Below are 22,443 nucleotides of genomic sequence, written 5' to 3'. Positions count from 1 at the left end.
CGACAGAGCGAGACTCTATCTCAAAAAAAAAAAAAAAAAAAAAAAACTAACCAACCAAACAAATCCAAAATCAAAACTCCGTTGAGACAGAGAGAAAAGAAAAAAAAAACTTGGCTCTGTATTGAGATAACTTTTTCCAAGTAGTCAAAAACCTAATAAAAACAGGAAAAGCACAAGAAACTACCTTAAAATATAACTTATCTGTTTTTTTAGGCTGATTATTTAAAAGGTAAAGAGAAACCTCTGGTGGCTGGGTGTGGTGGCTCAGGCCTGAAATCCTAGCACTTTGAGAGGCCAAGGCAGGCAGGTCACTTGAGTTAAGGAGTTTGAGACCAGCCTGGTCAGCAGAGTGAAACCCCATCTCTACTAGCTGGGTGTGGTGGCTCGTGCCTGTAATCCCAGCTACTTGGGAGCCTGAAGCACGAGAATTGCTTGAACCCAGGAGGCTGAGGTTGTAGTGAGCCGAAAAGGCACCAGTGCACTCCAGCCTGGGCAACAGAATGCAACACTGTCTCTGAAACAAAACAAAACAAAATGAAACACTCTGCCTCAAAAAAAAAAAAAAAAAAAAAAGAAAAAAAAAAGAAAAAAAGAAAAACCTCTTGTAGTATGACTGTTTCTCTTTATAGGATGCCTGTTTGAATTACCTGGAAGTCAAACTTCATGAAAAGGTACTAACATTTGGCTAAACACTGGAAGAGTATGTGACTAAGGTTATGAATATACATCACATTATAGAAGAGTAATGTAAACAAGAAACCTCTACCTTGAGCAGGAGGATGTACGGCTTGCAAATTTGCCTGGTTACACAGAACAACTTTGATGCACCAAGAAAAGCCAAGAGTACAGAATCAAGTTATACCAGAGGAAGCATTGTTCTCTCAGGCCTTGAACACAAACACGTATCAGGACACAACAGCACAGTCAGAATTGAGAAAAAAAAAAAAGCTACAGAAATTGGCAAAAAGGTCGAGAAAGAAAGCCACTGAGATATTACACAGAGCTAGTCATTATCTTATTTTTCTGTTAAAGAAAAACCTTTAAAAGTTAAATTGTTGTGCTTGGTATACAGGGAACAATGGACACTGCATTGCACTCTCATCTGTACATTTATTTTTAGGTGAAACTCATACTTTTATGATCTTAAAGCAGCTAGCAAGGACAAATATAATCCTGTCTGGCCAGCAAATTAAGCCACTCCATACCCCCAAATGTGTGCTAACAATTTTGAAGACATTTTCATTTTTATTTTATCAACAAACTTAAAATTAGCTTATTATCCAAGATTTACTTAAGTCCTGTGAACTAAAAAAATTTTTTTAGTTACTGTATTTTTGATAAAATATTTGATAAAATATTAGATTTGAGCACTTAATTTTTCCTTTTAAGTCAAATAATTAGGGTTCTTTTATATATTTTATTAGAAAATAATCTTAAGTCAAGTAATTAGAGCTCTTTTATATATTTTGGTAGAAAATGATCATATGCATATAGAAATAAAAAACCCATAAAAACATACAAACAAAAACAAAGACCATATAATTTTTTGTTTGGGTTTGTTTTGTTTCTGAGACTGGGTCTTGCTCTGTTGCCCAGGCTGCAGTGCAGTGGTACAAATATAGCTCACTCTAGCCTTGACATTCTGGGCTCAAATGATCCTCTTGCCTTACTCTCCCATGTAGCTGGGACCACAGGCGTGCACCATACCCAGCTTTTTTTTTTTTGGAGAGACGAGGTCTCACTGTGTTGCCTAGACTGGCATATAGTTTTTATTAAAAGTTTATTCTTGAGTAAAGCACAGTAACATAAACTTACTGGTTTATAAGAAGACAATTAGATTCAAACCATATTTCTGACAAGATAAGGGTAAACTTTAAGTGTTTTATTTTATTTTATTTTTTTTTTGAGACAGAATCTCACTCTGTCACCCAGGCTGGAGTGCAACAGCACGATCTCAGTTCACTGCAACCTCTGCCTCCTGGGCTCAAGCTATCCTCTAGCCTCAGGCCCCTAGGTAGCTGGGACTACAGGTAAGTGCCACCAAACTTGGCTAATTTTTTTTTTTTTTGTAGAGACAGGGCCATGTTGCCCCAGGCTGCTCTTGAACTTCTGACCTCAAATGATCCACCTGCCTCGGCTTCCAAAAGTGCTAGGATTACAGGCATGAGCCACTGTGCCTGGCCTTTGTTTCTTTAATCTTAAAAAGGCTGGGAAACAAATTTTGGGTAAAGCAGTTTGAGTCATTACCAATATACTGGATTGGACAAAAAATGGCTAACTGTGAAAAATGTGACAATTATGTGAGGAGCCCCAAAAGATAAGAGTTATTATTGTTATATTTATTTATTTTTGAGACACCGTCTTGCAACAGAAAAAAATCTGTTGCCAGGGCTGGAGAGCAACGGTGTGATCACTACTCACAGCAGCCTCAACCTTCTGGGCTCAAGTGATCCTCCTACCTCAGCAACTCAGCCTCCCGAGTAGCCAGGACTATAGGCCTGTGCTACCATGCCCAGCTATTTGTTTGTTTTTCGCTTTTTGTTTTTTTTTTTTGAGACGGAGTCTAGCTCTGTTGCCAAGGCTGGAGTGCAGTGGCGTGATCTCAGCTCACTGCAACCTCCGTCTCCCGGGTTCAAGCGATTCTCCTGCCTCAGCCTCCCAAGTAGCTGGGATTTTGTTTTGTTTTTTTAAGTAGTAGAGATAAAGTCTCACTAAGTTGCCCAGGCTGGTTTCAAACTTCTGAGCTCCAATGATCCTCCCGCCTCAGACTCCCTAAGTGCTGGGATTACAGGTGTGAGTCACCACACCCTGCAAGAGCTATTCTAACAAGGTTTATACAGTATTTTCTTGATTTCTGTTACTCATGCTTGAGACTAAGAGTGCTGCCTTTCCTTCTAGTATAGGGAAGGTGTCTTTTACATAGAAATGTCATCTTTTGCCTTCAAGAAACAACATTAAGGCCAGAATAACTACAGAAATACTACTAAAACTAAAGTTTTGGCTTGGTGTGGTGGTTCACGCCTGTAATCCCAGCACTTTGAGGTTGAGGCAGGTATCACCTGAGGCCAGAAGTTCAAGGCCAGCCTGGCCAACACAGAGTAACCCTGTGTCTACTAATAATACAAAAATTAGCCAGGTGTGGTGGTGCATTCCTGTAATCCCAACTACTTGGGAGGCTGAGATCCAAGAATTGCTTGAATCTGGGAGGTGGAGGTTGCAGTGAGCCGAGATTGCACCACTGCATTTCAGCTTACACGATGGAGAAAGACTCCATCTCAAAAAAACCCTATAGTTTTAATAGTAACTATTAAGAATTTTTTTTTTTTTTTTGAGACAAGTCCCATACTGTTGCCTTGGCTGGTGTGCAGTGGCGTGATCTTGGCTTGCTGCAACCTCTGCCTCCCGGGTTCAAGCGATTCTCCTGCCTTAGCCTCCTGAGTAGCTAGTATTACGGGCGCCTACCACCACGCCTGGCTAATTTTTTGTATTTTTAGTAGAGATGGGGTTTCACTGTGCTGGCTATGCTGTTCTCAAACTCCTGACCTCGTGATCCGCTAGCCTCGGCCTCCCAAAGTGCTGGGATTACAGGCGTGAGCCACCGCACCCAGCCAAGAATAGATTCTTGTTAATCAGTATGCCAGAATAGTTGAGGAGTTTTGGAAAAAGAGAGTTTAGCATAGAGAAGGATAAAGGGGAGGAGGTGTAGGAAGGGGATGGAAAGGTTTTGGGGAAGAATCAGTTGCAGGTAGCTTTGTGACAGTACTTTGCAGTGAGGCAAGTTTTGAGTTTTGAAAGTGAGTCTTTGAGCCTCAAGATACCAATTGAGATATCTGTCCTATTTGGACTGTATGATTTCATAGACGTGGCCCTTTAGTTTAGTTTTAAGAAAAATGGACTGTTTTAATGATCCCCATAATGTCTGAACATATCAGCTGGAGTCTCAGAAGGGGAAACTATTTTGGCATGCCTTTGAACTTTGAGAGCCCATTTGTAAATAAATTTAGCTGACTTGGTTTAATGCCAAATACACAAAAACTTATATATATATGTATTAGAGATGGGTCTCACTATGCTGCCCAGGCTGGTCTTGAACTCCTGGGCTCAAATGATCTGCCTGCCTCAGTCTCCTAAAGTGCTGGGATTACAGGCATGAGCCATGGCACCTGGCCACAAAAACCAATTTAAAATCTAAGTGTGCAAATGAATCAGAAAATAAAGTATGTACTCCCCAAGAGGGTTAATAAGCCTTCTTTAACAAAAGAGAGAAAAAAAAAATCCCTTTTAAACAGGAGTCCTCATAACCAGGAAGAAAAACATATTCATCTTAACCAAGTCTATAGCAAGGAGGCAGAAAGTTTCCCTAAACAGAAGATTTCATAACCAGTAGCGGGAAAGGATGCCTCCCAACCAATTCCCAAATAAAAGTGAACTAAACCAAAAGAAAAAATATGAGTTCGAGCCAACAGAGACTCACCATGGGGAAAAGAGGTGGCCCGTAGAAGTTTGGGGGCTCAAGAGGCCTGAACGTGGGTACTTCACACCACATTCCAGGGGCTAATTCTCTAAGGTGAGTCTGCTTTGGATTCCACTTCTGACAGCAATTATGTAGAAATCAAAATATAGAGATGAATCTCTAAATTAAACATTTTATTTGGGAATCACAGAATTGGAATTTGGTGTATATATATATAAATATATGTACATACGGGTGGTCTTTGGTATGTTCAAAGAACAAAAAGAAGGTTGGTAGTTTATTAGAAGGAGAAATGTTATGTATTGTTTTAAAAGAAAGTTTACTGCCACTGGAGAAGCTTTGGAGAGCTGACAAACTCTGATTGCTGAAGACAGCAGTAGGTAAAACTAGTCTATGAATCACAGTAGGTCATTTCAGCAGCTACTAGGTAAAACTAATCTTGTGGTTACAGCAGGCTGTTTTAGCAGCAGGGCTTGCAGAAAATTTAATTTTTGGAGCTGGTGCTATGTGCCCTGAATGGTATTTTCCCCCACTCCTGGACTCTGAGTTAGTTGGGTATAACAAGAATGTTCTAATTTGTATAATCAACTATTACAAATACTAATTCTTTTTTTATTTTTTGAAACAGGGTCTCGCTGTGTCACCCAGGCTGGAGTGCAATGGCGCCATCTTGGCTCACTGCAACCTCCACCTCTCGAGTTCAAGCAATCCTCTTGCCTCAGCCTCCCCAGTAGCTGGGACTACAGGCGTGCACCACTATGTCCACCTAATTTTTTGTATTTTTAGTAGAGACGGGGTTTCATCATGTTGGCCAGGCTGGTCTTGAACTCCTGACCTCAGGTGACCCACCTGCCTAAGCCTCCCAAAGTGCTGGGATTATAGGTGTGAGTCATCGTGTCAGACCACAAGTACTAATTCTTTAAGCCTGTATTTGTCTTTAATAATAGTTAAAACTGATCATATGAATTTATATAGTGAAAGCAATGAGATTTCACAAGAAAATATTAATAAATCTCCTAAAACCCCTGAAGATGTGTTATGCAAATCTGACTGCTACTGTACTCATGATAATTCTCTTAAGCCCACAAATAAATATAATCAAATGCTGAAACATTATCAGACAAAATCTTTTACAGGGCATCTGTGTAACCCATGGAAACAAGAAGCAGTTGATATTACAAAGTGGGTGAGCGAACAGATACACAGAGAAACATATGCCTTTAGTGTTTTTCCCAAAATATATTTTGTTGACCTTAATTAGCAGACAAATGATCCATGAAATTCTAATTTTATTGTTTAAAATGGAGGATCCAATTTGTTAAAACTTGTTCAAGGAAGGCTTTACTAAACTTGAAGAAAAATAGAGTACTTCCAAAAATTTATATACATTTGATAAAACGTACTAAGCCTCAAAATAAATGTAGTACCTGGATTTGAAATTATTATGGTAAGAAACAGACATTATTCAATCTGAACAAAAACTCTTTTTTCAAAAGTTTGCCTGTGAGTACTAGTTTACTTGATTTTATTTATTTATTTATTTTTTTGAGACAGGGTCTCACTCTGTTACTCAGGCTGGAGTACAGTGTCACGATCTTGGCTAACTGCAACCTCCACCTTCTGGGTTCAAGTGATCCTCCCACTTCAGCCTCTGGTGTAGCTGAGAACACAGGCGCACGCCACCACACCCAGCTATTTTTTTTTTGTATTTTCAGTAGAAACGGGGTCTTGCCATGTTGCCCAGGTTGGTTTTGAATTCTTGAGCTCAAACAATCTGCCTGCCTCAGTCTCCCAAAGTGTTGGGATTACAGGCATGAGCCACTGCACCCAGCCTCCTTGATATGTTTATTTTAATCAGGTAAACTTTTATAGAACAGATGAAGCCTGAATGTTTTGATAACAGCAGCAGCAACAAAAAAATGCCAGAAAAATTTTAAACATTTTCACTCTTTGAATAGATAAAACATTCTGAAATTTTGAATATCAAAAAGTTTAAATATGAATACAGTGAAGTCTATTTCTTATGCTTTCCATCTACTGTGTTCTCATACCTCAACAGTTACTTTGTCCTGTTTAATGCATATACAATTTAATACAATATTCTGTGCCATATTTCTGTGTTTTTCACTTAACAAAAAAATCTTGGAGAGCTTAATGTTAAAACAAAGAGCTTTCTGATTTTTTTTTTTGATTAACAGCTGCACAATGTTCAAACATATGGCTCTATCATAATTTAACTAGTATCCTGTTGATGGATACTTAGCTTGTTCCCAATCTTTTGCTATTCTCAGTAATAAGAAACACCTTGTTATTTCTTATGTGTGGAAACATCTGTGGCATAAATCCCTAGAAATGAAATTCAAGGCTCCGAGTATATATGCATTTGTAATTTTAATAGATACTGCCAAATTCCTGTTTCTTTATAGCCCAGCCAAAGTGGTAATGCCAGATATAATTTTATGCTTTTTCATTTAAAAATACACAGTGAAAAGTAGGTTACTTATTAAAGAATTAGGAAGAAAGTAGGACAAGTTTATGCAAAGTACAGACTACATTTTCGCCCAAAAATACATTCAACAGGAATCTATTGTGCATCTACTTTATGCCAAGTGCTTTTAGGCACTTGGGATATACACACAAACAAATCAGACTCAAACCTCTGCCTGCGTGTGGAACTTGTATTTCCATTCTACATTTTGGAACTCTCTGCTACTTCGTAAGAAGCCAGTTAAATGTCAAAATCCTGAAAATGATCTGTTGAAATCCTGAGCACAGGCGCCAGACATATGCTACAAGTGTTATTTAAAAACTAACTAGAGGCAATGTTGCATATGATCATAGCTCTCCATCAGGTTCTTTTAAAACAACACACTAGCGAGAAAGCTCTTTTTATCCGAGTCCATCTGCTGTTGGTGGTGATCAGCATACTGTGGGCATTGTGGTATCATCCAAGATTAGGTTGTGAAATAGGAAGTGGAGTTACAGGCAGACCCGCAAGTGCATGCAAACTGTTGAGTTCTATCTCTTGCTAAAACCAAGGGTGCCCAATTCAGGTTTGGAGAGTAGGGAAGGTAAGGTTATCAGCACATTCCTATCAGGGTCGTTTCCTTTTTGCACTGCTCTTGTTTTGGTTTTATAAGGAGAACACAAGCAGAGTCTATGGAAAGTAGTTTCAGAAGCATACAGGAAATACTCTTTATACTGAACAAATGCATGAAAACAGAACGGGTTAGAAACTGAGGGAGACAAAAAAGGCAGTGGGTGCCAAGGGCTGTGAAAAGCAAATGCAACGATGGAGACCGCACAGTCTCAGGCTTATTTTTCAAAAATGCTCATTGTAAGCTTCTTTCCTTTCTAAATGGAGAATATCTTAACACTTTAGCTCGCATTAGACTTAATTTAACAGGAAGGTTGTAAACCACAGCTGTTAAAGTCTTGCCACTGCCCTACTGGATTCTTCGCATCCTGTAAGGAACAATTCAGAGTTCAGCTGGTTGATAAGGAAGCCAGGCATTGTGGCATCTTCAAGTACAGAGTGAAGTACAGAAAAGCCAACTCCGGAGAGTAGCTCTTGAGCGCTTGAATCATATATATGCTTGGCTTTTCCCCCCTCCCCTTTCTGGTCTCTATTATTAAATATTTCATCCTGGCACCACAACAGGCACAATCAACAACTGGTTAAGGAATGAATAGTTACTAAAGTTCCAACGCCTTTCAGTTATTTTTCTCATACTCATTGAATTCTAGAGCTAGAAGCCAGCTCTCGTTTGAGAGGTTCAGAAGGGTGAAGTGCCAATAAATGGCAGAAGCCAGGTCTCTTTCCTGATTCCCATTCCAGCTGAGCTCCTCCTGCTACTGGATCACCATCAAAGACCTTCCAAAGCTGTGACTTCCGGGTTCGGTGCTGCCACAGTGCAAACGGGGATGATTTTGGACAATGACCCTGTGGCCCCCGCAGGGCTCGCACCCTCAGGGCCGTGGAAGGCTGAATGCTGACCGACTGGTTCTGCCCTGGAGCGGCCCTCCGCGTCCCAGGGGTCTCCTCAGTCCACAGTGTGCACCTGTGCCCTGGCGACCCCGGCAATGGACTCAGTGCCCCGAGTCCCTTTCCGTCCCCCGGAGGCTGCGTGCGGCACTTTTTCGGGTGTCCCAGTGGAATTTCCGGGCCCGTGAACGACTGACCCACACCCGGCCGCAGCTCCAGGGGCCGAGGAAGGGAGCGGCAGGGCACACGGCAGGGCTGTCTTTGCCCGGGCTCCATTCATGCCACCCTGGCGCTCTGTCCGCCCTTCCCTGGTTTTCCCTACGAGCGTTTTCTTAACGCTTCCCACTCTTTGTTTACAAAGTGCGAGCCCCCTTGGCCGCCGACTCCCACGTCGGCCCGAGTCCCCACACCGTACCCTGGCTGCGCCCCCGTCCGGATCCCTGCCAGCCGCCACACCCCGCGCCACCCCCGACAGTCCCGGACACCCGCGCCCGCCCCGCGCTCCCGCGCCGTCACGTGAGCCTCCCGCCCCGCCCCCGCACGTCACGTGAGCCCCGCCCTGCGCCCCGCCCCCGCCCCCGCGCCGGCGCGCTCCGACGTGCCCTGGAACTTACCCTCCCTCAGAGGCCAGCCTGCGGGGACTGGTCGGCAGCGGCCGTCGCCGTGTGAGCGCTCTCCCGGCTCGCGTCGCCGACCCGCAGCCGCGGGACGGACTAAGGAGGGAGCCGCCCGCCGCGAGGCCGCCGGGCTCCGGGTGAGGTGCAGGGCGTGTGTCTTGGCGGACGGAGGGCAGGTTGGCGAGGCGCTGCACAAAGGCGCGCCGGGGTCGGGCTGTGCCCGCCAAGGGCGGTGTAGTCGGGGGGAGGCGTGTGCGGGAGGCGCGGCGGCGGCGGCGCCGAGGTGCGCGCGAGGGGAGGTCGGGCACGCAGCGAGGGGCTCCGGACGCGGGGGTGGGCGCCGGGGGGGAGGGGGCCGGCGCAGCCTATTGGCTGACGTGGGCAAGAGGGTTTAAATGGCCCGAAGTTGTGGCTCCTCTGCCCCCTGGGTTTCCTGACTTCCTGTGTGAGGGCAGCGCCCGCCCGCCCCGCCCCCAGGGAGGAGAGTGTGAGGGTGCGCGCGCGTGTGTGCACAGGGCGGGTGTGTGCGTGTCTATGTGCAAAAGGCGGGTGTGTGCGTGCTCGTGTGTCTGCAAAAGGCGGGTGTGTGTGCGTGTGTGTGCAAAAGGCCGGGCCGGCCCCTCCCGCGCCATGGGCCCACTCCCTAACCGCAGTGGGGCTCGCAGGCCTCCACCCACCCGGGGGGGCCACGTGGGGCGTCCCTCCAGGACTGTTGACCTTAAACTGGACACTTTCTTCTTTGCGGTTTTTCCCGATGCCCTGCCCCTGCTGGATGGACGTGCATTTGCTCCCCTCCAGCTTCCCTGGGCGGAATCTCCTCAAAGTCCTTGAATTGAAAAATCCTCTTTACCAGCGTGCAGCCCGCCTCCCATCTCAGGGGAGCTGGTTGTCTTCTCAGAACGGCTGTCCTTTACGCGTTGCTACCTTAAGTGACTGCAGACCCTTTGAGAAGAAATGGCCACACGGTCCTTGTTAGAGAAAAAGGCACGCCCTTCAGCTTTGGAGGCGTGTGATGTTTTCCTTTTGACTGCAGCTGCAGTTTTGTAAATGTATTTTCAAAGGCTAAAGCGCAACGTTGAAAGTACACCTTTGTCGAAAGTTCTAATGTCTTCCCATGTGGAGTGTTTGTTGTGGGTAGAGGCTTTTAGCACTCTAATAACACGATTGGTTGTGGCTGACTTTTGGGTTAATCATGACATAGAGAAGTAGATTTTATCGAGTATTTAGGCGTGCGTTCCTAAAGGGAGGTCGTGGAGGAAGGAAGGCTCACGCGGGTTCTGGTTCAGGTTCTGCCACCCGACTTGTAGAGGTTAGACCTTGGGAGACGCCGTGTGTTTCAGTGGAAGTGTTAAAAAGTAACTAGCCCCTAGCCACTCTTTCGTGCTTAAAAGTCGGGAACGATGGCCTAGATATGTATTTATTTGTCCATATCGCTTTTTCTTTACCTGATCTATAGGAGGGTGTTTTACAGAATGGGTTATCTTCTTCCACCTCCTCTGGTCTGAATAGGCAGTCTGGCTCCTGGCGCAGTATTTTTTTTTTCTTTGTTTATAAATTGCTTTGGAAACGTTTCAGAGCTGGGTTTTGAGAGCCCAAAGCAGGCAGTGAAAGCGTGACCCCGACCCATGCCACCTGAGGAGCCAGACTGTCTGGGCATATATGTGTGACCCCTGGTTGCATGTGGCTCTTCTGTTCTAAAGGAGTTTCTCTGTTGGGGAAAAAGAACTCCCAAAAGTGTAGTATAACAAATTATGTGTGTGTCTGTATATTTACACCCCAGTATTTGTTGATAGATTTTTGTTCGTACTTCATTAAGCTGGAGAAGATTGATGACTCGTTGATTCTTAAGATAATACCATCTGTATAGATTAGTTGTTCATATATAATTATCAATACGTTACATCTCTTTCGGTTTTGTATTTAATACCAGTTGTTTCGAGGTGCAAGTGAAAGTAGATAAGTGCTGTAGAAAAACAGCATGTTACTTGTAGTTAATCATTTGGCTTTTCTTTAATTAGAAAGTATCTGCTTAGTGGTTGTTTAGTAGGCTGATAGAAAGTGAACTTTACAAATTTTTAAGTACTCTATGTAAGTGACATTACTGAAAATAATAAGGATAATTAAAATTTTTAAATGGAGTAAAAACTAGTGATCTGTAAAACTGTTAAACAGTAGTACTAATATTTTACTTACCTGAGAAAATGGGCATTACAGTTTTATAATAAATCATGGGAGAGAAAAGTGAAATTAAACTTGTGTCCTGTATTTAACAATTTTGGTTAGAATTGCAAATATGCACTATTTTGTAGTATGAATCAGATGTGAAAGGTGTCGTAGTACGACATAGCATCCCTGTGCTTCAAATCGGGCTTTTCAGATATCTCTTTTGAGGAACCTATTGGGCCACTGTCCTTGTGGGTTTTTTTGTTGTTGTTGTTCAGTTAACTGGCCCCGGCTCACTGGTATATGGCTTTGCTGTGATTCAGCCATTTCCCTATTACTTTCACTGACTTCATGGACTTAATGAATATTCTGCAGTTTCGTTTTGCAATTGATGAGCTTTTTATTTGAACTGAACTGCCAAATGGTGTAGTCTCTAAGCCTCTTTCGCGTGTTGATAATCTAGAGCTTCTCCGACTCCAATGTGCGTAGGAATCACCTGCACTTGTAATAGCCACGTGGTCATGTGGATGCTGTTCTGCCAGACCACAGACCACTGCTGTCCAATAGGAATGTAATGCCTCTATAAATTACTTGCGCTTAAAGTTTCTAGTATTCACATTATAAAAAGTAAGCACGTGGAAAAAAAGTGAAATAAATGAATATATTTTACTCAGTATATTCACGATGTCATTTTAACATGTAATCAATATGAAAATTATTTATGAGATGTTTTATGCTCTTTACATTGGACCAGGTGTTTTGAAATATCACGTGTGTTTTATTTACACTTAGAGCATTTCTCAATTTGCATTAGACACATTTGACTAGTGGCTACTGTAATGAACAACAGTTTTGGAGTCTAAAGTGTAGACCATTGTTATTCTTAGTGTATTTTCAGATTGGCCCCATCAGCAATCCTTGGGAATGTAAATTTTAGGGCCCCACCTCATTCCAGTTGTTGTTAGAATATCTAGGGCTAGGGCCTGTAATCTGTGGTTTGACTCTCTGGGATATGGCTACAAAATGTGTATGTGGCATTCTGGATGGGACCCTGGAACAGAAAAAGGACGTTAGGAGAATACTAAGGAAATCTGAACAGAATGTGGAAATGGTTATGTGTCAGTGCTGGTTCATTGAATATGACAAATGTACCAGTACTAACATAAGTTGTTAATAGGGGTAACTGGGTCCAGAGTACGTGGGAACTCTTTGGACTATCTTTGCAGTAATTATGTAAATCTAAAACTCTTTTAAAATAAGAAGTTTATTTTTTAAAAAAGAAGTTCTTCAGATTATTCCATTGCTCACTAAAAATTTGAGAATCCAGTGATCTAGATCATTAATCACTTACACTGCTGCAGCTTGGTTGGGCAGGATGGTGGCCAGTATTGGGTCTGGTAGGATAATAATAATAGTTTTTTTGTGATAAGACCTAAAACTTCTAAAGCACTTGCCATGCGCCATGCACTGTATCAAGTGCCTTACACACATTTACTTAATTCTCCCAATATGCAGTATGTACTGTTTTTTTTTTTTTTTTTTTTTTTTTTTTTGAGGCAGAGTCTCGCTCTGTCGCCCAGGCTGGAGTGCAGTGGCGCGATCTCGGCTCACTGCAAGCTCCGCCTCCCGGGTTCCCGCCATTCTCCTGCCTCAGCCTCCCGAGTAGCTGGGACTACAGGCGCCGCCACCACGCCCGGCTAATTTTTTTTGTATTTTTAGTGGAGACGGGGTTTCATTGTGTTAGCCAGGATGGTCTCGATCTCCTGACCTCGTGATCCGCCCGTCTCGGCCTCCCAAAGTGCTGGGATTACAGGCTTGAGCCACCGCGCCCGGCCTGCAGTATGTACTGTTAATAAGCTGCACCTTGCAGATGGAAAAAACTGAAGCCCAGAGAGACTAAATGACTTGTCCGGAGTCACACAGCAAGAGCCAGAGACAGGATGTTTTATAAATTATCAGTGCATTTGTGACTATTTTTCTACTCTCACAACTTTTGCTTCCTTGAGTAAGCACTGATTAATACAGTTACTCTGTGACGTCTGAAAGTTACAAAGTTCTTTTTCTTTTTTCTCACAAAGATCTGTTGAGGTTTGTATTGTTTGCTTTGTTTTACAGATAAGTTAAGGTGCCTACGGTCCTGAGAGCTGATAAATGGCAAAACCTAGATTTAAAATTTAGACCTCTGACTCCAAGTTCTGTGCTCTTTTCCCGCACCACAGCAGAATTCATAATATGTTATGAGGTTAGAGTGACATCTTTTAAAGTTGGCTGAAAATTTCCTATATTTTGCTACATAATATGTATTTTTTAATTTCAGTTTTTTAAAGGTATAATATACATGCATAAAATACAATAACATTCAACAATAAAAAAGGGTTAACTATGGTGACAACTTGAATGAATCTCAAAAGCATTAATCTAAGTGAAACATGTCAGACACAGAAGGCTACATACTATATGATTTGTATTTTTCTATTATCACAGCTTTTGCTTCCTTGAGTAAGCAGTGATTGATGTGATACCATCTATCATTCTTTATACCTAAGTGATTTTTTTCACGTTTTCTCTTTCCGTTCTTACAAGGTTTTTTTGAGGTTTGTACTGTTTCCTATTTTAGAGATGGATTGTGCCACAATTTGTATTCACAAGTTCGTAGGCCTTTTTGAGTTTTCAATTTCTGGCCATTATGAATGTTCATGTAAGGCCTTTGTGTGGAGTTATGTTTTCATTTCTCTTGGGTAAATACCTAGAAGAGGGATTGCTGGATCATATGGTAAGTGTATGTTTAACTTTATTAGAAATTACCAAATTATTTTCCAAAGTGGTTGTACCATTTTGCATTTCCACCAGCAATGAAGAGAATTCCAGTTGCTGGTATCTTTACCATACAAAACACTCTGTGTTTTTGAAAGCCGTCTGGTAGGTGGGTAGTGATATCTGGTTGTTTTAATTTGCATCATTAGGGTTTTAACAGTTTTTTTTTTTTTTTTTAGAGTTTTGAGGTAAAATTGCTGTATAACAAGCTGCACATACATATTTTAAGTGTACAATTTGAAGAGTTTTGATGTATGTATATACCTGTGAAACCACTACCATTTTCAAGATAATGAACATGTCTTTCACCCATCAGAAATTTCCTTGAGCTCCTATGTAATTCGTTCCCCATGTCCCTTGGCAACTATTGCTCTGCTTTCCGTCACTATCAATTAGTTTGATTCTAGGAAATCAATTTTCTAGAATTTTATGCAGATGGACTCATGTAGTATGGATTCTGGTCTGGATTTTTTTTTTCACTCAATAAAATTATTTTGAGATTCATCCAGTTTGCTGTGTGTATCAGTAGTTCATTCCTTTTTATTGCTGAGTGATATTCCATTGTGTGGATATACCACAATTAGTTTATTCAATTGTTGATTGACATGCGAGTTTCTCTTTGTTACAAATGAAGCTCCTGTCTTTGTGTGGACATATGCTTTAATTTTTGTTGGTAAATACCTAAGAGTAAAATCCCTGAATCATGTGGTAGATGCATATTTAACATTTTAAGCATCTGCCAAACTTATTTCAAATGCTGGTTCGGTTTTACATCCTCACCAGCTTTGTGTGTGAGTTCCAGTGGCTCTGCATTCTCAAAAACACTGGTATGACCCGACTTAGCCATTCTATGAGATGTGTGGTGACATTTCTTTCTTTTTGGTTTTAATTTGCATTTTCCTGATGACTAAAGATGTTGGGCCTAGTTTCATGAGCCTGTTTACCATCTGTAGCTCTTTGGATAAGTTTATTTGAATCTTTTGCCTGTTTTTTTTTTTTTTTTTTTTTTCCTGTTAGATGGGGTCTTGCTCTGTCACCCCCCCAGGCTGGAGTACAGTGGCATGTTCACAGTTCACTGCAGTCTCGAACTCCCAGGGTCAAACAGGTTTTCCACTTTAGCCTCCCAAGTAGCTGTGACTACAGGTGTGCAGCACCATGCCCAACTAATTTTGTAAACTTTTTTTGTGGAGATGGTTTCATGCTGTGTTGTCCAGGTTGGTTTTGAACTCATGACCTCAAGTGATCCTCTTGTCTCGACCTCCTAAAACACTGGAATTACAGGTGTGAGCTACCTTACCTAACCTATGATTTTTTCTTTTTTATAATGTCTTTGGTTTTGGTTGAATGGAGTTGGGATGTTTTCTCTCTGCTTCAGTTTTTTTTTTTTTTTTTTTTTTTGAGAGATTTATGTAGAATTGTAGTAACTTCTTTACATTTTTGGTAAAATTCACCAGCGAAGCTGCCTGGGCCAGTTTTCTTTGTGGAAAGCTTTTAAAGACAAATTCTGTTTATTTAATAGATACAGGGAGTATTCAGGTTATCTGTTCATTCTTTAGCAAGCTTTGGTTATTTGTATCTTTCAAGAAATTTGTTAGAAGGTTAGCATGCACCTGTAGTCCCAGCTATTCAGGAGGCTGAGTCTAGGAGGATTGTTTCAGCCCAGGAATTAGAGGCTGCAGTGAGCTATGATTATGCTGCTGCACTCCAGCTTGGGCAACAGAGCAAGACCCTGTCTTTTTTAAAAAACAAAACAAAACAAAACAAAAAAAAACATTTGTCTACTTCATCTGGATTGTTGAATTTATTGGCATAAAGTTGTTCATAGTATTTTCTATTTTCCTTTTGATGTCTTCAGGATCTGTAGTTATGTCTCTGGTTACCTTTTTGATAATTTGTTTCTTTTCTCTTTTGTTCCCATTAGTTTGGCTAGAGGATTGTCAATTTTACTGATCTGTGCATTTTTGTTTGTTTGTTTGTTTGTTTTTTTGAGACAGAGTCTCGCTCTGTTTCCCAGGCTGGAGTGCAGTGGCATGATCTCAGCTCACTGCAGCCTTTGCCTCCTGGACCCAAGTGATCCTCCCACCTCAGCCTCCTGAGTAGCTGGGACCACAGGCACATGCCAACCACACCTGGCTAATTTTTTGTACTTTTGGTAGATGTGGGGTTTCACCACGTTGCCCGGGGTGGCCTTGAACTTCTAAGCTCAGGTGATCCACCTGTCTTGGCCTCCCTCAGTGCTGGGATTATAGGTGTGAGCCATTGCGCCTGGGCAGTTTTACTGCTCTTAAAGAACCAGCCTCTGGTTTCATTGATTTTTCTCTCTACATTTTTCTGTTTCCTTTTAATTGCTTTCTGCTCTAATCTTTTTCATATCTTTTCTTCTACAAACTTTTTTTTCTTTTTCTTTTTTTTTTGAGATAGAGCCTTGCTCTGTCACCCAGGCTGGAATGCAGTGGCACAATCTCGGCCCACTGCAACCTCTGCCTCCTGGGTTCAAGTCATTCTGCCTCAGCTTCCCCAGTAGCTGGGATTACAGGTGTGCACCACCATGCTCAGCTAATTTTTGTATTTTTAGTAGAGACAGGGTTTCACCATATTGGTTAGGCTGGTCTTGAACTCCTGACCTCATGATCCGCCCACCTCTGCCTCCCAAAGTGCTGGGATTACAGGTGTGATCCACCGCGCCCGACCTCTGCAAACTTTGGATTTAATTTACTCTTCTTTACCTTCTTAGAGTGGAAGCTTATGTCATTGATGTGAGACTTTGTTTTTTTCTGGCATTTAGTGCTGTAAATTTTCTCTGAGCACTGCTTTAGCTGTATCCCACAAATTTTGAAATCACATGTTTTCATTTTCATTCGGTACACATTTCCCGTTTGGTTTCTTTTTTCTTTTTTGAGACATTGTTTCACTCTCACCAAAGCTGGAGTGCAGCAGCACAAACTGCAGCCTCGACTTCCTGGGCTCCTATAGTCCTCTTACCTCAGCCTCCCTTAGTAGCTGGGACTACAGGTGCATATCACCATGCCTTGCTAGTTTTTTTGTTTGTGTGTTTTAGTTTTTGTAGAGATGGGGTCTCACCAGGAGTTCAAAACTCGCCAGACTGGTCTTGAACTCCTGGCCTCAAGTGATCCTCCCACCTCCGACTCCCAAAGAGCTGGTATTACATGCGTTAGCCACTTGTTCAGCCTGTCATCGTCTTTGACTACTGACTCATTTAGAAGTGTGTTGCTTAGATTCCAAAAACAATTTTGGGGTTTTTAAGATACTTTTTAAGAGTTTCTAATTTAATTTTATTGTGATTAGAGAATATACTTTACATGATTTCAGTTCTTTTCAGTTTATTAAGGCTTGTTCCATGGCCGAGGATGTGGTATACAGGAACTTGGGTTTGTAAGAAACTACTAAACTGGCTGTGCTATTTAGCACTCTCACTAACACTATATAAATGCTCTAGTTTCTAGAGTCCTTGCTAGCACTGTGAATCGTCTCTTTAAAAAAAAAACAAACAACTTTATTGTAGTTGATGTGTAGTGATACCTAATTTTGGCTTTAGTTTACATTATTGGTTTTTATTCTTGTTAAAATTAATTTGAATAAAACTTACAAATCATGGAGTGTAAGTGCAACTTTTCAGTTTTCTTTTCTTTTTTTTTTTTTTGAGACGGAGTCTCGCTCTGTCGCCTAGGCTGAAGTGCAATGGTGCAGTCTTGGCTCACTGCAACCTCTGCCTCCTGGGTTCAAGCGATTCTCCTGCCTCAGCCTCCCGAGTAGCTGGGATTACAGGCACTTACCACCATGCCTGGCTAATTTTTGTATTTTTAGTAGAGATGAGGTTTCACCATGTTAGTCAGGCTGGTCTGGAATTGCTGACCTTGTGATCCGCCCGCCTCGGCCTCCCAAAGTGCTGGGATTACAGGCATGAGCCACTGCGCCCAGCTACTTTTCAGCTTTCTAAGAGTTTGAATGTTATTTGCTTTTTTTTTTTTTTTTTTTTTTTTTGAGACGGAGTCTCGCTCTGTCGCCCAGGCTGGAGTGCAGTGGCGCGATCTCGGCTCACTGCAAGCTCCGCCTCCCGGGTTCACACCATTCTCCTGCCTCAGCCTCCCGAGTAGCTGGGACTACAGGCGCCCACAACCGCGCCCGGCTAATTTTTTGTATTTTTAGTAGAGACGGGGTTTCACCGTGGTCTCGATTTATTTGCTTTTTATATTTACTTTTTTTTTTGGAGACGGAGTCTCGCTCTGTCACCCAGGCTGGAGTGCAGTTGCGCGATCTCGGCTCACTGCAACCTCCGCCTCCCAGGTTCGGGAGATTCTCCTGCCTTGAGTAGCTGGGATTACAGGCACATGCCACCACGGCCAGCTAATTTTTGTATTTTTAGTAGAGATGAGGTTTCACCATGTCGGTCAGGCCGGTCTGGAGCTCCTGACCTCGTAATCCGCCCACCTTGGCCTCCCAAAGTGCTGGGATGATTGGCTTGAGCCACCGCACCTGGCCAATCTTTACTTTTTTTTTTTTTTTCCCCAAGGTGGAGTCTCGCTGTGTTGCCCAGGCTGGAGGTGCAGTGGTGTGATCTCAGCTCACTGCAAGCTCCGCCTCCCGGGTTCACACCATTCTCCTGCCTCAGCCTCCTGAGTAGCTGGGACTACAGGCACCCACCACCACGCCCAGCTAATTTTTTTGTATTTTTAATAGAGACGGTTTCACCATGCGTGCCAGGATGGTCTCCATCTCCTGAACCTCGTGATCCACCCACCTCAGCCTCCCCAAGTGCTGGGATTACAGGCGTGAGCCACTGCGCCTGGCCCTATATTTACTTTTAAAGAGGATTTGTAAGAGCTTCATGAGGATTTTAGTTACTTGTGGCTTTTGAGTAGATGGGTATAAGGTGATTTAAATTGTATACTACAATGTCTTTAGTGAAATATATATAACATGAAATTTACTGTTTGAACCATTTTTGAGTGTACAGTTGTGTGGCATCAAATAAGTTAACTTTATTGTCTAACCATCACCACCCTTCATCTCCAGAACTTTTTCATCTTTCTAAACTGAAACTCCATACCCATTAAACAGTAACTTCCTGTTGCTGTCTTTCTCCATCCCTTGGTAACCACCATTCTGCTTTCTGTCTTTATGAATTTGACTACTCTAGGTACCTCATATACATGAAGTTATGTAATATTTGCCCTTGTGTGACTGGCGATTTCCCTAAGCATAGTCTTGAGTTCATCCACATTGTACTGTCAGAATTTCCTTCCTTTTTAAGGCTGAATAATATTTTACTATGTATCACATTTTGTTTATTCATCCATGGATGGATATTTAGTTTGCTTCCACCTTTTGGCTATTGTGATTAATGCTGCTGTGAACATGGATATACAAATATCTGTTTGACTTCCTGTTTTCAATTCTTATGGGTGTATACCCAGAAGTGGAATTGCTGGATAATGTGATAATTGTATTTTCAGTTTTCTTGAGGAACTACCATACCATTTTCCCCAGTGGCTGTACTACTTTACATTTCCACCAGCAAAGCACAAGAGTTTTAGTTTCTCCACATCCTCACAAACATTCGTTATTTATTTAGTTATATTTATTTATTTATTGGAGACAAGGTCTTGCTCTGTTGCTCAGGTTGGAGTGCAGTGGCACAGTCACAGCCCACTGCAGCCTCAACTTCCAGGCTTGAGCGATTCTTTCACTTCAGCCTACTGCGTAGCTGGGACTACAGGCATGTGCCACCATCCCTGGCTATTTTTAAAATTTTTTTGTAGAGACAGGGCCTCGCTTTGTTACTCAGGCTGGTCTTGAACTCCAGGTCTCAAGTGATCCTCCTGCCTTGGCCTCCGAAAGTATTGGGATTACAGGTATGAGCCACTGTACCTGGTCTATTTTTTAATTAAAAAAAAATGATAGCCATCCTGTTGGGTGCGAAGTGGTATCTCATGTTTGTGTGTGTGTGTGTGTTTGTTATTTCCTTAATGATTAGTAATATTCAGCGTCTTTGCAGGTTCTTACTGGCCACTTATATACAGATGCTCCTTAACTTATGGTGGTATTATGTTCTGATAAACTGATCATAAGTCAGAAATGTTGTGAGTCAAAAATGCATTTAAATTAGCCTGAGCAACATAGCAAGACCCTCATCTCTAAAAAGATTAAAAATTAGCTAGGCGTGATGGTATGTACCTGTAGTCCTAGCTACCAAGGAGGCTGAGACAGGAAGATTTCTTGAACCCAGGAGTTCGAGGCTGCAGTGAGCTTTGATGGTACCACTGCGCTCCAACCTAAGTGACAGAATGAGACCTCCATCTCTCAAAAGAAAACAAAGGTATTTGATATTCCAATAAACCCACCATAAAGTCAAGAAATTGTAACTGGAACCATTGTTAGTTGGGAACCGTCTGTATTTTCTTTTGAAAAATGTCTATTCAGGTTCTTTGCCCACCATGACTCTTGATATCCCAATGTTTATTTGAAGTAAACTGGCATAATTTAAACATTATAGAGTGTTTTCTCCTTTTTTGGGTGAATTACTGTTGTCTGACACTAGAACTTTGCAGTGGCCAGACTTAAATAATTGCTGCAGTTACAGATGTTTTTGCCTTTATTTTGTGGATTATATCTGTTTAAAACATGGGGGATTGGTAAACACATGAAAGTGATTGAATGTAAGTGATATTCAGAAGATCAAGAGAGTAATGTGTGTAGTTTCAGAATACCTGAATGGATTGGGGAGAAGATACCTGAGTAGCCAGTAGTGTTGTGAAGTGAATGTTTTTCTTCTAGAATAAGTTGTTAGGAAATCAAAAGTTCCATTGAACTTTTATAAAGACTAGGGTAATGATTTCTTTTCTTTTTTATTTTTTTTGAGACTGAGTCTTGCACCGTTGACCAGACTGGAGTGCTGGAGTGCAGTGGTGCGATCTCGGCTCACTGCAACCTCTGCCTCCTGTTCAAGCTATTCTCCTGCCTCATTCTCCCAAGTAGCTGGGCACATGCTACCATGCCTGGCTAATTTTAATATTTTTAATAGAGACGAGGTTTCACTGTGTCAGCCAGGCTGGTCTCGACCTCCTGACCTCAGGTGATCCACCAGCCTTAGCCTCCCAGAGTGCTGGGATTATAGGGGTGAGCCACCGCCCCCTGCCTGATATCTTATTATTATGTAACTTATGTAACTCCATGGACTAAGACTATGGGTGCGCGTGCCTTCCCCAAGAAAAACTGAGATGGTGTTACTACACGATCAGGTAGACGAGATGTCCCAGAGGCAAGATAAAAATTATGTGAACTATAAAAACATTAATTTTTGGCTGGGAGCAGTGGCTTACACCTGTGATCCCAGCACTTTGGGAGACCAAGGTGGGTGGATCACAAGGTCAGGAGCTTGAGAGCAGCCTGGCCAACATGGTGAAACGCTGTCTCTACTAAAAATACAAAGAATAGCCTGGCACCGTGGCGGGCACCTGTAATCTCAGGTACTCAGGAGGCTGAGGCAGGAGAATCACTTGAACCCAGGAGGCAGAGGTTGCAGTGAGCCGAGATTGTGCCACTGCACTCTAGCCCTGGTGACAGAGCAAAGACTCCATCTCAAAAAAAAAAAAAAAAAAAAGGTTAATTTATTTCTTCTTCTTTTAAAAAATGGATTATTATAGAAAATTCTTATTAAGAAATTAAAATATAGGACTTTGTGGTGTTGAGGGGTACAGAAGGAAGAAGCCATTGATTGGAGTGCAGTTAGAAGGGAGTGAAGAGAAAGCTTAAAAATGTAGACACAGAGTGATTGTCATAGAAGGATAGTTTCTTGGTTTTTTTTTTTTTTTGAGATGGAGTTTCGTTCTTGTTGCCCAGGCTGGAGTGCAGTGGCACGATCTTGGCTTGCTGCAACCTCCGTCTTCCAGGTTCAAGTGATCCTGCAGCCTCAGCCTCCCAAGTAGCTAGGATTACAGGCATGTACCACCACACCTGGCTAATATTTGTATTTTTAGTTGAGACAGAGTTTTACCATGTTGTCCAGGCTGATCTCGAACTCCCGACCTCAGGTAATCCCTCGCCTCACCCTCCCAAAGTGCTGTGATTACAGGTGTGAGCCACCATGCCCAGCTAGAAGGATAGTTTTAAAGGCTTATAATGTGGAACTATTTTGGACATGGGGAGCTTTTGATGAAATAATGGAATCTGAAGGGAAAAGGCTGTTAACCTGTTGGCTCAAGAAAAATTTTTTTTGTTCCTTAGATTTTTTTTTAAACTCATTATGGGTTTTTTATTGTATAGGCTGTCTTCTTGGTATCTTTCATTGTTACATTAACACTCTCTTAGTGTGTGCAAGTAGATGTGAAGGGATGAAAACACAGCTTAATCTTTGGTGTCTTTTGATCAGA

At 42.2% G+C, this 22,443-nt stretch overlaps 1 protein-coding gene and 1 long non-coding RNA gene across 9 annotated transcripts in view; one reads left to right on the top strand and one right to left on the bottom strand.

The window, feature by feature from the left end:
• Positions 1 to 9,502, bottom strand: part of LOC144331100 (uncharacterized) — a 28,066-nt gene extending 18,564 nt beyond the window's left edge. Inside the window, exon 1 of the long non-coding RNA XR_013397987.1 lies at positions 9,074 to 9,502. This is a non-coding gene — a long non-coding RNA (uncharacterized LOC144331100). The remainder of the gene's footprint in view (positions 1 to 9,073) is intronic.
• Positions 9,072 to 22,443, top strand: part of ARHGAP12 (Rho GTPase activating protein 12) — a 150,202-nt gene continuing 136,830 nt past the window's right edge. For 7 of the 8 annotated variants that reach the window (XM_077944983.1, XM_028853289.2, XM_015146730.3 and 4 more), the window contains exon 1: positions 9,072 to 9,213. The gene's annotated coding sequence lies outside the window, so the exon portion shown is untranslated. 8 annotated transcript variants of the gene reach the window in all.

Source organism: Macaca mulatta, chromosome 9 (genome assembly GCF_049350105.2).
Source record: "Macaca mulatta isolate MMU2019108-1 chromosome 9, T2T-MMU8v2.0, whole genome shotgun sequence".
Lineage (NCBI taxonomy): Eukaryota > Metazoa > Chordata > Mammalia > Primates > Cercopithecidae > Macaca > Macaca mulatta.
Note: the sequence above shows the minus strand (reverse complement) of the source record. Positions and strands in the feature narration are given on the sequence as shown.